Source organism: Ischnura elegans, chromosome 4 (assembly GCF_921293095.1).
Source record: "Ischnura elegans chromosome 4, ioIscEleg1.1, whole genome shotgun sequence".
Lineage (NCBI taxonomy): Eukaryota > Metazoa > Arthropoda > Insecta > Odonata > Coenagrionidae > Ischnura > Ischnura elegans.
Window position 1 is genome coordinate 87,615,301 of NC_060249.1, and position 19,349 is coordinate 87,634,649.

The 19,349-nt window shown below is 37.5% G+C and overlaps 1 protein-coding gene across 1 annotated transcript in view; it reads right to left on the bottom strand.

Moving 5' to 3' along the window:
• Window positions 1-19,095, bottom strand: part of LOC124157748 — a 56,091-nt gene extending 36,996 nt beyond the window's left edge. Inside the window, exon 1 of the mRNA XM_046532746.1 lies at window positions 18,793-19,095. The gene's annotated coding sequence lies outside the window, so the exon portion shown is untranslated. The remainder of the gene's footprint in view (window positions 1-18,792) is intronic.
• Window positions 19,096-19,349: the final 254 nt, after the last annotated feature.

Below are 19,349 nucleotides of genomic sequence, written 5' to 3' on the forward strand. Positions count from 1 at the left end.
TAAATTTTATTACCATTCATGTAACTCCTTATACAGGAGGGAGGGAGTCTTTAAGTTCATTCTTTAAATAGATAAACCAATTTTTTATGATGTTGAGGGAAACTGTTCTTTATCGACGCTATTTGTTGGCGCGTAGGTTACCTCAATTTTTGTAATTAAGGACATATGAGATAACATGGACGAATGTGAAATGAATGTCAAGAATTCCTGAGGGAAAAGGGAAAAGTAGTCAATAAGATGGTTAGCTATTTGTGAAAGTACCCCCTAAGCATGAGAGGTCGGCAAGAGAAAGAATAAAATCAAAGAGAGATCTCAGTTGGAATGAAACACAATTTTCAGGGTTACAGACGGCAATATGGCGACTTTAAAAAGATGGAATGGAGTAAAAACCTTAACAAGAGCAACGAGGGCCCAATAGAGGTGAATTTTTTCACCGAGATTGTTCAGAAAACGGTGCAGATCTGAGGAGGTTATATCTCAGGGTCTTAGTGAGGGTGTACTCGCGCCAATTCCCTACAGATCCAACCCCTTTACACCCTTACCGAACCCTCTTAGCCTTCTCTCTCTCGGGCCGGTTGGACATTAAAGCGGTATGGCGTGGAAGGATCCCGTTCAAGACGGCGAGGACCGTCAAAGACGCCGCTTAAGGACCCTTGGAAATAGGTGGAAACGAGGAAATTTTGGAGATAAGGGGAAGAAAGAACGGTGTTAGTTTTTCGGGAGTGATTCTTCTGATTTGTCACTGCTTAGATTGGAAGTTTTCCCGTCACATGGAAGGCTGGTTCCTTTGTCCCCTCATGGCATTACACGAGATTTCCTCAAAGGGAGGGCTCACCCCTTTATGCCCAGTCAAGCGAAAAAAATGGTAGCGTTTAGTGGAAGGCCATCGGGGTTGGTACTTGCCAGGAATTGAATCTGATCGCCCTTGGACATAGCGGCGGGGATGCGGGAAATGGGAATCGTTCCTATCTGAGCCTAGTTGCCTTGTAGGATCCCATTTCGTTCAACGGTGTGTTGGGCATTGCATTTCACGGAGTGGTTTCTCATAAATTTCTAGGTCATTCAGCCGCCATCGGAAATATTCATTAATAGCGCCTGTAATATTTTTAAGCATTTTAAATGGAGGTAGTCCTTTAGAACCAGTATTAATGAAAGCGGAAACCATAAATGTTTATGTAATGAAAGAAATACACCATCTGTGAGTGATTAATTGGAGGAAATATGAATAGTGCGGAAACGTATGGAATTGTTGGGCAAGGTAGCATGACGAGGTATCTCGGGGACATTCTGTAGGAGAAATAGGGGGACTAGCTAGGGAGAGCAACAATTTATGAAGAGTTTAAATAATTATTGTGTAGTTGAATGTATCTAAAACATAGAAAGGCGCTTTTGATATTGCAAGGAGTGATATGCCTTACAGGTTCTAAAAATGAAACTTGACTATAGAGTAGGATTTAACGATTGTTTCTGAGGTGTGAAGAAGTGAAATTGGGGGAGGGGGCAAGAAATAGGGAGGCGGAGGGAAGTCTTAAGGACGGAGGAATAATGCTGGCATATGTACTTAAAAAGAAAGGAAAAATGGATAGGAAATCTTTTATAAGGGAAGGGATTTTTCGTACAGCGCTATGGGCATAGTGCAGGGAGAAAAAATGAGAGGAAGGGAAGGGTGGAAACGAGAGATGAAGGCTAAAGAGCCTGGGTGTTTCGCTTCCGCCGCAAAGGGCAGCTTCAGTTACTAAAGCTACAGCTACAGTTACTACTGCTATTGTTAGGTAGCCATAAGAAGAAAATGTAACAAGGTAACAAAGATCTTATTTTTTCGCTTACTTGAGTAACAAAAGCTGATGGCAACCAATATAAAGGCTCCCGGTTAATATTCCGGATCTTTTGTCACTAAGGGTTTGCTAAACCTAGCTCGAGTTAGCGAAGAAGTCTCAGTACAACTGTCATGTTATCTTACAATGGCTATCTAGCGTTACATATAGCTAATCCTTAATGACGAATCAAGTGGAATGAATTCCTTGGGGGAATCACTAACGAAAGTCAACGGTAAATGCACCTGCTATGGGTGAATAAGCACACTTATTGCAAACTTATCAAAACAAAAGAAGAGAAATTTTGACTTCTGGAAGTGCTTTGGCATCCATGACAACGTTCGTCCTCTCAGCGCTGATTTTCAACCGACATTTTTGATCACCCTCCGTGCAATTCCAAGCTAACACCGTATGACTTTTATCTTTTCGCTGGAATGAGAATGTCGATAAGGGGGAGGCGTTTTCAAACGGACGATAATATTCAGGCCAACGGTAACATTCAGTGAAAGTGATTGCCGTCAACCTTGCATGAAGAATGTATAGTAAAACTTTTCCACAGGCACGATCAATGTCAACCGAAGTGATTATGTCGAAAAACAACCAGATATTTACTTAATATTAAACAATGAAATAATCAATTTGTCGTCTATTCCCCATCCATTCCTTCGGATCCTACGGAACCATTGAGCAAAATCAGATCTAGAATATTGTTGTTAGTGTAGCTCACGGTCCAGGAAATTTTCAGTATTGAGTCATAGATATGGAGGGCATATTACCATCCTTAAAATTGTTCATCTTTTGTTTATTCATACGGTTATAAATAGCGCCAGAAATAAAGTCGTTGATCACATACACACATGGTAGAAAACTGTGAGCTATCATACTGCATAATTTTTAATTGTTATGATTTACTATTCAAGTAAATTAAGGTATTTTCGATGCAAAATGAAAATGACATAATTTGTAGATGGTTCTGTAATAGGCAATATTCTGAGCAGTAGAACAGAGAAGCATTTTCATTTGGCGTGGGCTAAAATTTCCAAAATTTGCTAAATCAAATGAAAGCATTATTTTAAAGTATTTTATGTATGATAGTTTTTTATTGCCGAAAATAATCGAAGCTAAAATGTTTTACTAAGAATAGTCTGTGCTGAAATATGGTCGAATTTTCACGGAATATTGACTCACATTTAGTAGTGCAGAACTCTTATTATTTCTTCAAATAGACATGGCATTTGAAATTTTTTTGTCAATTAAGGTATCATGTTGTGTGTACTGGATTGATTCTTTAGATTTGGGCATAATATCTATGGAAAGTATTTTTTTATATAATTAACATTTGTTTTCGGCTGTGGACGAAGCTTACAAAAAACGTATCGAAGGAAACATATGATGGACTTTGAAGGGAAATAATGCTTGAATTGCAAGGAAACTACTATGGAAGCCAATGTGGCAATGATTTTGCAACCTGGCCAAAAAGAAGAATAATGTTATTTGCATGCGTGAGTAAATTCCTTGCTTTAAATTGGACCCAAAAAGAAAGTGGTTGGCAATATCGGAAAAAAGTGCCAAAACTTTTATGCCATATTCCATCCCATGCGACGGTATCCCAAATATTTATATCAGTTACACTGTCACCAGGAAGTATGCCAATGTATTCCGCGTCTTTGGCGCTCTCGTGCGTTTCCCTCATCTTTTACGGCTAATCTTTTCAAATATTGCAATTTAGCAGTCTAGGCTTATCTTTATTCGTGGGGAAATAAAATATTTTTACCACTCCCCGTGGCAATAAAACTATATTTCTGCATACATTTGAAAGTAAACTAGGCATGAATATCAAGTTTTTCCGAGGAAAAAGGGACAAAACTTGACTGTAAATTTCCATTCAGGAGAGGAGGTGGAGGGATAGAGGCGATGGATAAGTCACCGCCGGAGTAATTTAAACGGAATAAAAGACGACAGCATGGGTAAGCGAGAAACAAACCTTGCGGAAGTTTTTAGGGGCTGAGTCAACGCTCGACATAAAGTTTCCGAAGGGGAAGTTTTTTTCTCTCGCTTCGTATTTTTTTATACTATAGGGTTTGTAGGAGTGTGGGAATAGTGTGGATGTTTTTTGGGTGGAGAGTTGGATATTTATATTTTAAGGGTACGGGAAGGGATCGGAGTAGTGCTTGGGAATGGGTTGTGGGTGGCGGGAGGGGAGTGGCGCGATAGTGTTCCCTGGAACAAACGGGGACGTGAGCCCATGACCGTATACATCTCCGCGTAATCTCCATGCATGAATGTGTCGGGTGCTGGGCGGTTTCGGTAAATGTTTCGGAATGCCCCACGTGCTTGTGGGGTGGGGACTCAGGAGTGCCACCCACACGGTAGGAGATGGTTTTTCGTCTGTAATGGAGGGAAGGAGCTTGGAGACTTAAGCCTCGTTCTCAACTTCTCAACTTGACTTAACGTGGCGTAGCTGTGAAGTTGAAAACTCAAAGACAGCGCGTCTATTGAAATGAAATGTGGTTGCATACTTCCACAATTATTTGATACGTATGACGCGTTTTGTACACATAGCCATCATCTGGTATACGATTAATACAAAAGAGGATCCTCAAGCCTGCTTCTAAATGTGTTTTCAACCACCGCGCATTTAAATAGGTTCACTAAAGTCTCCACTTGTGTCGCTGATGGACAAATTGATTCGAGTTTCTCGGGGAATTAGGTACAATTAGGGGAGTGAACTGTAATTCACATTCACGATAATGTGATTTATAAAATACATAACTCTTCAATGCTTTTCCTCGCAATTAAAATGATTATAGTGCAAAATATTGGAAAGAAATTGGATCGCATTGCACTCATCACCGCGCCGAAGACAATTTTAAAAGCCGCTTAAAATACGATCGAAGTGGCTACAGAAATCAGCCTTCTATGGGATGGAATTTGGCCACCCACATGCAGTCCCCTTGATCTGGTACACGACTGGGCCGAGTGAGTGAGCCGAAACGTGTCGTACGCGTTCAATAAATGTGGAGAAGTGCATCTCATCTCAACTTGTCGAAATTCCACTACATTACGTCCGAATCGGTTTAGTAGCGTGCGTAGGTTACAAACATCATTAAATGGCGTCACAGATTAGGGATAGCCCTATATTGAGAAAATCTCAAATTATCCTAGAAGTAACCCGTTTTCCTTCAAATTTTGATGAGCAACTCCCTCTTTGTCTTCACAGATCGAGGAATCTGTCACTTCAAAGATCACTGGATTCCTGAGGGCGAGTTCTCTGAGTTGCTAGTCGAATCGAGGGATGGAGAAAGACAGAACTTAACGCAGTGTGATACCCGAAAGATCTTCACCCAAGTTGCCGTTAAAGCAATAGAATTTGCATCAAGGAATAAAGTGTTGTCTATCGAGGAGAATGAAAACAACCAAATCCTCTAAAGTTAATATCAGGATTAATGCACGTTCAGTTCAGTTCAATTCTGGGATTTAAGAAACAGGGCATAAGTTGGTCTTGTTCATAATAAAAAAAATTGATCCAAATTAAGTTTTGAACGATTGTCGTTATTGGCTGGAATCTTAGAAATTTCACAAGTTATAAAATTAGATAAAATCCCAACATAAACTATGTTTTACCTACAACCGTAAGTATGGATATAAATACGCTTTTACGCTGATACTGAGAAATGATCGAAAGTAATAAGATGTTAAATTCAAATCAGTTCAAGTAGATATTCGAAGTCATTACTAGCGAAAATACACTATATGAAGTTAAGTTCTGCGTGCGTTAGCGCTGCCGTGGTGGTAGCTCTCGGTCCACGGGGTGGGGCGTCGGTAGGTCGGGGAGAGAAGGCCGTGCGTGGTATATATATGGGCGGGTGGCGATGTTGGAGATTTGGCCGAATGTGCGAGGCCCATCCTAGCGCTATCTGCCCTGACTGATACTGCTCCTGCGGGGTGTGGGGAAAGATGGGCCACCGTAGCGCGGGCACGGAAAAAAAACCAGCCCTTCCCCGCGTTTAAAGATGCGCTGCGATTGTAAAAGGTTTAGTCCTAAAATATTGGCGAAGTGGTAGTAATGGGGCTTTCCGGGCTTGTGCTCTTCTGGGGAACGGCAGGGGCGGGGTCCCCGGCGTTGTTTTGGCTTGAGTGCTGGGAGAACCCCTGGCTATTGCCCTGGGAAAGCCTTATGAAGGGGGAATGGGGAAACGACTAGAGGCTTGTTTCTAGAGGAGAGATACGATGCGACTCATGACTTTAATGGCTGGGCCCGTCACTTAGAACTACGGGCTCCTCAGATACAGCTGGTGTTTTGAGGATTAAATTGCGTTCTTAACCGGAATTAAAGGAAATTTGGGGTGAGAAATACGTGCAATACGTAACGCTGCCGTATCTTTATGCCTGCTCCACTGCCATTGGCTCAGACTAGGGTCTCCCATGCGTAAGTGCCTCAAATTTAAGCGTGAAGTAATTTATAAGCTTCCTAGCTTCGAGTCGTATCTCGGAGTAATGGAGAGAGAGGGAATACTTGCATGGGAAAGATTGATGGTTTTATTATTTCTATCTTTTTATTATAGCACTGCAGATATTATAACTTCTTAAGTTTCTTTCGCTCAACAAAACGATGTGGAGAAGTTCGCAGGAATTTCGCCAAATATAGAGCGACCAAGCTAGATATATGACAATATTATGCAGGTGATATTGCGGTATATCTGCGGCGTAGTTTATGGCACAATTCTAGTCTCTTTTGGTTTAATTTCTACGAGATTAACGTTTTATGTGCGGGATCTTGAGGGTGCGGGAATATTTTATAAGTGGGACTTGCATTGCGTGATATCTGGTAACTCTATGAGGTAGTATATATTAGTCCATACTATTTTTGAGGATAATTCTCTGGGTAACTGCCCGATTTGCGTCCGAGTCTGTGACCCTTCTCCCAGGAATTGGCCATTACTTGCCGTGGCCACTGCATTAAGAAGTTGCCATTGAGAATTTCTGACAGTCATCCTTCCCACCATAATTTACCTATGATAAAATATATAAGTTAAGTGTGTAACTTGTACGTCGGGATTCAGAATTGGGAAAAAGAAGTAGCTAAGGAGTTTTTGAGCGCGATCGAAGATTTCGGAGTGATTTCATTACGGCCCGCCGAAGAGTAAAAATGAGCTTTTTATCGTCGTGGCAGTCAGGAGAGTAGATTTAACTAGTATTTGCGAATCGTTGTCATCTATGAATTTACGTATCATTTAACGTTTACGTTTTTAATACGCTCCTAATGTTGCTTATATCCTTGATAAAGTTAATTGGTTTTAAGAATTCGATAATTAGAGATATAAATTTCTATACAGCGCAAATCTATGCAGAAAGGTCTCACACACACACAACGTTCTTTGTTCAACTTCAAAGCTACCAAAGTCATCACTTCAGCTATTTTCCGAGAATATATACATTGCTTAATACCCCTGATATGAATTCGCACAAAAACCGAAAAAAAGCTATGCAAGCTCAAAAAGAAACATTAAAATCTGTCCACCCCACATTCCCACCAAGTGGACTTTGCTGTGGACTTTTATAAAATGAGTTTATTATGGTCTTGAGTTGCCTAAATTAAGTCTTTCTCCCATTCTTCATTATCACTGTATTTTCTCTTAAAAAAATAGACCATAAGACCGTTAATCAATATCCTTTGCAGACTTCAACCTGATTTTGAGCAGAATGAAATTTATGGGCAAACTTTGTCATAAAACAATCATTTATTTTTAATTAATAATTTTACAGCGTTTTAGATGCAACTTATGGGTAGGCTGTATTATTAGATGATTGGGCGAAAATGTGTTTTCCAATAATTTTAATAAGCGTTACGATACCGATACGTGAAATCGCTTGCTAGCTAGCGGTGGTATTTGCTTATACTCATGGGTAGGTTTTAAGGGTTATTGTTAAAATGGCAACCATAGACCTAAAAATCGTTTTCTTTATTGCAAAGAGCTATCCTTGGCACCGACAATAAAGATTTGGAGTTTGTGGTTACAAAAAAGAGTAATTTGAGTGAAAATTAAATTTAAGGTTAGTTACCACATTTTAGTAATTACGACCACGTATTTTTCGTAAGATATTACGTTCTATTACATATAATAAGGATAGAAATTATAATTTAATTTTAAAACAAAAACCTACAATTTTCCAATTCACAATTATACCTTGAAGGTGATGTAGTGTAACATCATAGCCTAGGTCGGAATAAGATTTTATAATCTTGAAAAATTGAACGTGTTTCTGTCAATATGAAGAAATTCCTTTCCTTCACGCTTGCTTCTCCTGATATATTGACTTAATTTGATTGGATGTCGATGCATTTTTGACGTAATCTCTTGTCTCCATAGGTATTGATTAGTGATTTGTGTGTGGTTGAGGTGTTAGCATTAAGGAATTTTAGGCTTTCGTAGATATTGTTCTCGGCGACTTATCAGAGTCATATATATTGAAATTCCCACCTCCTACATCCTGTACCTAAAGCAAACACTAATCTCAATTTATTTATCTTTTGTAGTTGTAGTCTCTGGAATTCCCTGCCGTCATTTTTCAAAGATTCCTCTTCTCAGCAAGTTTTCAAAGAAAATCTTTTTAACTATTACCTCATAGAGAATGTCCGTAGATTATATTTTCTTTTGTGGTGTCAATTTTAATTGTATGGTGTACATTTATATTTATTTTATTGTGTACTATCATAAGTTATCCGAGGAGTTTTCCTGATTTTTCTCTTCCTCTTGCTCAATTCTCTTTGTTGTCATTTTTACCTGAGCTTTCTATGCTTACGATGTATTGTTTTGCTTTTTATCACAAGTAGAATTGTGCCAAGTATATTTTTATCTTTTTTGCTTGAGCATAAATTGTAATATATTGCATTTGCTGTTATGGAGAAACCGAGAGCATTATAAACCTAAATGCAGTCCTTAACTAGCATTCATTCATTGAATGTAAGAGTTATCGAGCAGGATTCTTGGAGGTCTCACGGTTGGAACTGGAAGAAGTGCGAATGAGGAGGAGATGAGGCAGTATCGGAGGACAGCGGAAGGGACCGGCGACTCTGGTATTGTTCGTCGTGCGGTCGGGATGATGATAAAAAAGTGGAGACAGCCGTTAAAGCGCAGGGGGGGTCCATAGAAACAGTTGGCCGCGTGCCTAGATCGGCAATATCTGTCGTAGCGGTCTTCCCCGTTCCAGTCCTTGAAGCCGCCTCGCAAGTCAGCAGCATAGCAAGAAAATATTATGGCCCGGAATAACAGTGGATTGGAGAGGAGAGGGAGAAATCTCCTATAATTTACCCTTATTTCGCCGCATGTTCGAATCCTTGCGGTCATCGAGTTTCTTTTGCAGTTCCCAGAAGTGCCGAGGCACCGTGTTGAACGTCGAGCGCCTGGAAATTTTTTTGCGAATGTTCTACATTATGCTATGAGCATGGTAATCATTTCCAGTTTATTATGACCTGCTGTTGATTATGACGAAATGGAGATGGCTCTTTTGATACCTAGTTCGTGGAAAATTAGTGGTAAATTCTGGACAAATGTTGCCTGCTTGTGTGGTGATACGGTCAAATCCTCGCCTGTTGAAACAAAGGCTGTCGGTGACAAGTGCTGCTTGTCTTTCTTTTCCCCGGTAAGGTGTTTGTGGCGTTATAGGTCGCAGACGACAGAGCCGATAGTTTAAAAGAGTATATTATTGCTGATCATTTAATCAAAAAATAAATGCAATTATCATTTTCATGAATCAAACAAAGACATTTGGAAGCTCTTGTTTGTGTCATTAAATACTTGTGCTTTAAACGCTTGCCCCATCGTGGTATTTTATCAATAATTGAGCAAGGAACAATTTCGAGTAGACATTAACTATTCGCAGAAATATTATAGAAAAAGCCTGTTTTCCATCAGCAGCACGTATGCCTCGTTATAGCGTCACCAAATTTCCAAACCCCACCCGTTTATTACCTTTTTGTCGCTTCCCTCTGAATTTCATATTTAAAATACATCACTCTTTTTGACAATAACCGTGTAATGTTTGCTCACTAATCTAGCCTTTAAGTTGCATTTTTTATACAGGCTCTTCTACACAAGCATAATGCTTTTCTATATTGTGTTCTCAAAGAGTCGAGCTTTTTCACTTGCTGTGCAATATATCATTCGGTGGATCATGTGCAGAAATGTTTTGTTTTCTACAATCAGAGCTATTGTGTGTATACTCAATATAATATTATCTCCTTGGCATCATGAATGCTAATGTTACCTAGTTCTCCAGTCTGAATCCAAGGTTGGAATTGTAATCAGGCATAGCATAATATCCACGTAGAGGACTGATAAATAAGTGAAAATTATCCCCAGGTACCACTATTTTGAATGGGAAAAAATCAGGCTGCAAGTGCAGTACTCTCCTTTTTCATGGCAAATATTATTGCCATCTTTTCCGTTGTTGGAATAAATTTTGGTTGATTATTCGGTTACGGAGGTGGTAACTCTGTCTATTCTCTACCGTTCCTAAACCCTTTTATTCTTCTATTCATGACCCTATTTCACGTCATAATTATTGCTATAACGAACGTAATTAAAGTCTATGTACAAGTGGGCATATATTCGGGCAATAATACTCTTTGTATCACGTTCCTTTCATTTTTCTCTCGTTTTAACTTCATGTTATCTACTCTCTCCTCACCATTTTCTCTCCAAGTTCTCCGCTTCGATGGTCCTCCCTCTACGTAGGTACCCCGGCTATCGATTCTGGTCAAGTAAGGCATGCCAGCTTTCCCATAATGAACATGGTTTTAATTCTCCCCCTCCTCTCCGCTATCCCCGCGTCATACCACAGGGCACCCCTTGCGACCGCTAATTAAGCAGCGGTCACTGTGTTTCTCGGCATCGGATAACATCTAACTCCCAGCCCTGACGCGTGGGGAGCCATCAGCAGACTTCCCTATGTTTTCTTGAGTTTTCTTTTCCTTAGACTGTTGCAAAGGTGTTCCATTCTCCCTTGAATTACATATATATGGACGTTAATGCTCGCTTGTAATGATTTTCCGATCCCTGAGGTTTTACTTGATGGTGTCATAATGCAGTTCGGCTTTGAGATCCTCTCCACCAGTTTTTATTCAGAATCGGGTCTCTTAGACCGTCACGTAGCTTTGAGTCATCATTGGTATATACAGAAGATAGTTTCAGTTTTCTCTAAAATTTCACGCAAATTCCTTTGATTAGTGTGTAGACATGAAATATGTATTTGATTGCGTCCATTAATCTGAATTAGAATTGAGAAATAAAGGCTAGTTCTCAATTCTTAAACCAAACATGGACAAAGTGGGAGTATGAAAAGAAGGATCGATTTCCCATGTGGGAAATATAAAGGGACTGTCAAACAGTAAACGATTGTATGGTTTCCTATAAATTTTAGGTTTGATTATTGGGGTTAGTTAGTTGTATTCTTTGATTGAGTTTATCTTCACTTGGATTCTAAGTTTTTATCAGCATAATAGATGTGAGAATTTGAGAATGGTTAAATAGTTGATAATAAATATTCTATTTATTTAATTAAAGCGTGCACTTACTTTTATCTCATTTAAAATGCATAATAACTAGTGGTACAGCAATACAAGAAAAAGCTTTATTGGATAAATAACTTGTGTAATCCCTCCCGGATTAATGTCGTGTGATATTTATTTTGTTTATATGTTTCAAAATGTTATATACGCTTCATAATTTTGATTATGAGTGCAATACCAGGTGTTTAATTCTCTATAGCCTTACTTTAAGTTATGCTCATTGTCATCGGCTTTTTAAAAGAAGCCGTAGGAATTTTTTTACCCCGTAATGTTACATTTGCTCTGAAATATCCTATTCGAGTTTTCGGTCTGATGCACGCAGTTTGGTGCATTGCAACTTCATTGTAACTGCAATGCATTCTCTACTCCATGGACGTGAGGGATATTTTTCTAGGCCAAAAAATCTCTGTAATCTCCGTCTGACTCTGGATCGACCATTTGCGCTTTCCGAGTGCTTAACTCTTCCATGGTAAATGTGCACAAAACCCTTACGAAGCACTTGCAATGAGACCAAACTGCTATGCGATAAATATACCTCTCACAAATGTGACCAGACTGACAGCTAGGAGATGTCACCTCGTTGGACGCATACGCGTAAATGGATAATTACTCCTTATAGACGCTCGTGACATCTTTGTTTTCTTCCCGACTCAAACCAATCCCTTCGGGTACTTAGGAAACTTTTATCCGCGTGTATACTCATAAAAGCCTGTTACGTGCGATGCTAATGCAAGAAGCATGGTGCATTAATTTCGTTAGACTGCATATGAATTTACTTCCCCGTGAAATTATTGCATCTGTCGTGGCAGTGAAATACTTGTAGGTAAAATTGTGTAGTTTATAATTAGTCAAGTAAAATATTTGTTAATGGGTGCTTGAAAAGTCATGGTCGTCCTCTGTTGTCAAAGCTTCATAGCGTGTTAAAAAAGTGGGTATGCAATTTTGTTGATACCTATGGGCTAATGTTGTCCATAGGATGAAACTTCATTCATATGCGTTGAATACTTAGAAGGGAGGAAAGAATAAAACTTTGAGGCGCATTAAGAAGCCGGAAAAGGTTCACTTGTAGGGACGTTAGAATTCATGGTCATTAATAATTACTGAAATTCAAACGATTGATACATTTCATTTCTCAAAAGCATAGTTTGAATTGAATTCCATGGGGTCAATTTCCTGAGAATATCCAAGCGACAACACAAGTGCTTATTAATGCCAGAACTTAGAATGTCATGATTCGATTCCTAATGAAACAGGAGTATGAACTTTTTTTAACCAAAAAATGTATTTGAAATTGTATTGTGTCGTTGTCTTCCTGTAGCAGGGTACACCTATCGTTATTGGAGCGCTAGACTTCATTTATCGTTTTTTTCAAGTCAGGTAATTAGGTTAGCATACCGGTTTAAGGGTATCATCGAAGCCTTGCGAACATTTTTCTATCGATTCTTACTCATTTGTTGAAAATGGAGTGATCGAGCTACTTTAGTTGATTTAAATGGAGGCTAAGAAAATGCTTGAATAGAAACAGAAGGTGTAGTGGCAATCTAGACTCTACGGTGGGATAAATATTATTAACTCTGCTCGATCTCCAATGCTGTGTTTTTTTTAATGCAATACTACCTTGTTCATTGGATTGGACGTTAAGCCACCCACCATCAATGGCCTTACGTTTAAGGTAGGCAAATGCAGACGTCAGGGTTCTGTTTATCGTTCCTTCCCTATCTGATGACATCCGTTGTCGGTCGCATCCTCAAAAAACTGCGGGCTAGGAAAGCGCGCGCAGCTTCTAGCTTTGGATAGACACGGTTTTTTAGTTTAATTTTGCAATGATTAACAATTAAAAATAAAGATAATTCCATTTATTTCCATTTTGGAATGCTAGGGTAACCTTTTATCCCAGCGTATTCCTATATAGATTAAATTTTAAATGTAAAGATAGATAACAGATATATTTTTTAACGTGACCTCCTCGGATGGATTATTTACGTTCATGTAGCCTGCGGCGTATCCGTCGAGTGTAGCTATTTTCAAATATGTCGATGTAGAAATTAAGCTACGTTATCGAAGGTACACTAAAAATTCTGCAGCTTGCCTTATAAAAGTTCTATCAATGCAACATTTTTATATTTTCCTTTAGATATTGGAAAATATATCCCAGTGTCTTCTGATATAAATTTTTTTCTAGTCGATGGAAAGCATGCATTATTTTTGTGATCTCGTTCCTCTGTTCAGAAATGCTAATAGTGCTCGCGGCGTATTTTCCTGTGCAGGAGTGTAGCCATTCGTGAATGCATGGATGTAGGAATTAAGCGATGTTATTGGATGTACACTGAAGGCTCTGTAGTTCACTTTGGAAAAGTTCTATGAATGCAAGTTTTTAATATCTACCTTTGAAAATAAATTGAAATAACTCCACTCCTGCATTAAGCTCGTGCAAAAGGCCCATTAAGCTTGCAAAAAGTGTAGTCCTTTGATCGCCAAGAAGAATATTCGATTATTGTAAGAGAGCGGTTGAATGCAAATTCACATCAAATTCCAAACGGAAAAACATCACCTGCAGTGCAGTCAGAGCGAAATACTCTATTTACGCCGTCAATTGAAAGGTAATTGATTTTGCATCATGACATGTAAACATTCTCCGACGTTGAGAACTCAGTGCACACCAAAGTCATTTTTATCTGTGACGGAATATTATGCCGCTGTTACAAAGTGATTGGCTTCAATAGCGTTATAAGTCTCTCTCGTTTGCAACTCGTTCTCGTTTAGTAATATGCAAAAATGGAAGCTTGCAATGTTTATTTCTCGTAAAATGTGATTGTCACTCGCGCTTTACTCAAAGAACTCTTTCTGTCCCGCGCAGTCTGTAAAATTTTAGGACAGCAAGGAGTATTTTTGATGGTAAACTAATTTAAATTTTACTTCTTATTACTTCTGATAATTTCTCAGCATCAACTAGTAAGTGTTTCATATCAAGACTCAGGTTTGTAAGTAAAATGCTATTTTTATTGGGAACGTATCGTGTAATCGTTTGTGAAATTTCCGAGATTCCATCCAATTAAGACTATCATTGCATCAGGCTTCAGTTATAATATTTTTGTATGAAGTTCAATGTTTACCATATAAGCAGCCCATCTGGTGTAAAAGTAATTTCATTTTAATTATTATAATTAAAATTAATTTAAAAAGTAATCACATTACATCATCATGCTACTCCTTTCTTCTTCTTTATCGAAGATATATTTATGATCCATCCCTTAGCCGCTTTTGTCAATACAGTTTTTTAATCGAATTCAATTTTTGAAATGGGAGAGAATGTAAAATTTCCCTTAACTGGTTATGAGTGCTCGAATATGGCCAATATTTCGAATTAACGTAGTATTTGTACGCGTACTGTAGAAAGGCAATATTTTTTGGAAATGAAGACATCTTGAAAGCCTTCTATATTGGTATAAAGAGTTTCCATAACTACTTCTTATAATTTTAATGTTTTAAAATATTCAAGTTTCTCTATACTTTCAACCAATACCGAAAAAAAGTGGAAGTCTTAGGCTTAGGAAATGAATGTTTCGGCTTTGGAAGTAGATATGTTTTTTTATATCTATGATTTTTTAATATTTTGCTTATAAACATGATATCTTCACGTTCTGTACAGCAATTTTCTCCTCTTTAATTGCCAGAGACAATTTTTTTGCGGGGAGTCATTTGTCGCAATTCTTGATGACGTCTTACAAAATTGAGGATTGATGGAAGTATCGTTGAACAGCTGCTCTTGCATGAGTCCGGTCAAGATATTCTCTTTACGGGAAAGTTTTTTTTTCTGTTCTGTATATATTTTGGGCTGTTGAATCCGAATCTGAGTTTTTTTAGTAAATATCAAGAAGTAACATTGGTAAAAAGGTAAAAAAAATGTTAATTTTTTACATTGTTTCTTTAGCTCTCTGTTTCTATTAAATTGAAAGGAATATTTTAGCAGTTCAAGTGTGAAGTATTAAAATTTACCCCAAATTTTATCTCTGCGATTTTTTTCTTCTAACGAATCATTTACACTGAAAAGCGTTTTGAAAATTGGTGGTTATTGCTTCTCTCCCAAAAAAATATTCCCTATTATTAATTAAAAAAGCTCACTATGGTTGTACTTTTAGCTAAAGTATTATTGTTTTTTTTGTCGAAAAATTAGATAATAACCTTTATTATTTTCTGGCTTGTCAAATATTTTGGTCTTTTTAAGTTTAAGATTTTCAAAAAATCGGAAATTTTATGTAATCTGCAACTTCTTGGAGTGAGAAAAAAGCTTTTTCGCTCAATTCAATGCACATACTAATCAATTATATTAACTTGAAAGTACAGAAATTGTTAGTTTGTTTGATTAATTGCGGAGAAACTGTTTTTTTTGCGAGGACAAGCAAAAACGCCAATTTTCAGAAGGTGCTATAGTCTAAATGGTTAGTCAAAAGAACCGCATGGATATCATTTGTAAAAAAAGTATTTTGATCTTATCCCTAAAACGTTGATAAGATCCGAGTTATAAACACAGAAGCTAAACAGAATAAGTTTTAGACCATTTGGCCATTTTTTCAATGCTTCGTCGCTAAATTTTGTTAACAAGTCTCATATTCGAATTCATGCACTCAAATTACACATAGGACTGAACAATCAAACTCACCTCAAAACTTTCATCCGAAGATACTTTTTTATGACCGGACTACAAGCAAGTACTGGCATTTTCCGCTAGTATGCCTTTTTCACGTGCAGGGACTAAACTACTGAAATTCTTTGATCAATTAGGTACCATCTTATTTTTTCCCGTTTAATGGTATCGATACATAATGTCTGCATTATTCTTACTATGTATTATTTTTGTCTTTGCTACAAGCTTTTATAGCACGCTAGGAAAAAGACTTTTTACGCTCTGATCGAGTATGTATGTAGTAGAAATCGGTAAATAAGTTTGAATTAATAAGCGAATGAGCATGCAGAAAAACTATTCATTCAAATTATACATGGCTAGTTTCACCTCGCTCATTGTTTTTTTTCTCACTAATGACGAATTGTTGAATTGGGTTTTCTCGCCAGTGAGCATAATTTAGCAGCACTGGTCATGACGCTACATGATAATCTCAGCCCTAGCCTTGTGAGGCAGCCCCTTATGAATTTTATGAGTATATATTTTACATAGCCTTCGCACATGCAGTAATTTAATTGGCCATTTATTCTAACGATTATTTTTGGATGTAGCTCAATGATTCAGTGTTACCCCGGTACTTAGAACAAGGTCTTCATACTGAGGCATCCTATTTTTTTCAAATTGGCGAATATAATGTTTGGAAGTTTATAACTTCGGAATATGCATCTCTTGAAAATACAATTGTAAACAAAAAGGCATAAATGCAAAGATCTAAAAATTTATGATGCTAATGGAATTCATGCAAACCCTTATTGGATAATATATAATATTTAAAATGCGTCGTTGTATTTCACCCTAAAAAGCCCTTTTATCTTAATTAATTGAGCAGAGTTATATTAGTTGTTTTGAACAGGAAAAATGCTTTGTATTAAATTCATTAGCTTACTTGATACGGCTTTTTGAAATTTCATGCTCGCTTTATTCACAAATAAACGAATTACCTACTACGACTCTTGATGAGTAGTTTTTACAATTTGAATGCAGAAATCGCAATGCAACTTAGCAGAGAAATATATCGGAAGATTTTATCCGATAATAATTTACAAAAGCTAAATTTGAGCTGCTGATTGTAACGTATTGCTGTTTCAGTGTTTTAATACACGGCTAATGTAGCGTAGCCCATTTTGGATCGCTGAAGAAAAAAGTACCACCTGATAGAATATAGCTTGCAAAGGCATGCCTACATAAAATATGCGCATAAATAATTGAATATCTATATCAAAGGATAGAATTTGCATTAAATTTGTTCATGTGAGGGTACGTGATTAATGCAATGTAATTGCAAGTGTATATCGAAGAGCATGATGTAAAAATGAATACGAACCCTGAGTACTTACTCTCTGGGATGAGTGGCCCAAAGTTTGGATCACGCGATCGCCCTATCCTGTGTACAGTGCATTGCAGTAATGTAATTATTCCGTTGCAATTTTGGATTGCCAATTTCCATCAAGTTTATGATTGGCTATGAATGACAAGCGATTTAAATTCAATTTTGAGTTCTTTTCTATTTTTAAAAAGCTATAAAATATCAAACTGCAACTCGCAACCTATTCCATGTTTTTAGGCTCGAATAAGTTATCAAACTTTCCATCTGTAACCATTAGCATTTTCCATAGGAACTCCCGAGTCCTATTTCCTCAAGTACGTACGTGTTCACAAATGTTAAAAATTAGGCTGGCCTAGGTGGCGGTGGGGTAAAGTCTCGCCTGCCAAGCCGTAGGTCGTGAGATCGAATCCCACCTGGGTAGGTGATTATATCCAGGGCATGTATGTTTGTGTTGTACTTTGCTAATGTTGGAAACCCTCGTTGTAAAAGGCCGTTATATGCTGTTTATAGGGAAGGTAGTAATAAATAAATGAAAAATAAAGTATATATTTAAATCGTAAAACAGTTAGAAAATAATAAATTTTGAGGAAAGTAATGTTTTCCAAAATTTCCAGCAATAGTATTATCCCCATGGCTCCAGAAAGGTAGACAGTTAACTTTTTTCATAAAGGTGGTTCAACAAGATAAATATACCTTATGCTTAACTTAGGTCAGTAAAATCCACACAAAAAATGAATAAATAAAGCTGACCTTGAAGTAAATTCTATTTTTTTAAAGTAATTTTGGTCACCTTGAGCATGTATCATTTTTTCGTCTGTATTTTATCGATTCTATATCGAGCTAAGATGGTATTCGCCAGAGTTATCTGAATACGCTTTGCAAGGTATAAACATCGTCACATTAGAAGCTAAATTAAGATCTGCAAGTGAAAAAATATCTTGAGGGTGGAGTGATCTCAGATCATTATAAGTATAAATCAACGCAATATTTTTCGTTATGTTCCAGTTTCATATCCTTCTTTTGCTTTAATGGCTGACAGCAAGAGAATATTTGCACGCTAACCTGCACATATCCTTACCATGCAACATGAAATGCTCGTAATATCATTCAAAGACTGTAATGTCATTATATTTGGCTCACTGACTGCATGTTTGAAATCATCGATAGTGTCGATCAATAAATATATGCGTGTAAATAATAAGAAATGAAATATCAATAGGATCACCCTTACTCAGGTTATATGAAATAGCTTTGGTGGTCATTGTTCACTGGCCTTAAATATATAAATAGGATACTAATGGAGTAACGTTAGTCATGCAAAGAATGCTTTACCTTAGGATATATGTTTATACTGTCGGTGATTAAAACATACGATAACAACTCATATGAATGCACTCACGTTTTCTGGCGATTTTCCGCGTTGTTATCTGCGCAGAGTAGCAGCGATGACCTCTGAAGAGCAAACTATTAGCGGTACTGCGAAGTCACGGTCCAGAAGCACAGGACAATTTTGGACAAGTTTTCACTTCACATAAATGTTCACGATTTTTCCCACCACAGAAATGAAAATCAGGGAAAGGAACGTTAACTTAAGCACTGGTAAATTTGATGAGACATGCCTCTCCATAGAAAAGAATGAATTTAAACGATTTATCATTTAACTAGTCGTGTTTACAATACTAACATTTTCAGCGACCGCAGCGCCATGTTTATTGAGTTATGCGACGACGGAAACAGAAAATATATCAATTGTTGAAATGCTTGAATGCTGTTTAACTACACTCATCAACGTTTTCGGAAGGATTTTGATATTAGAGGAGATAAATAAACGTAAGTTCATTATTTTAAATGCTTACATTAAATGTGCTCGTAATGCCAAAGTCATTTTAACTTATAAGGAACATTGTGACTCATGTATCTATCTTTTATTCAATCTACTGTTTGATCTTTCTCGTG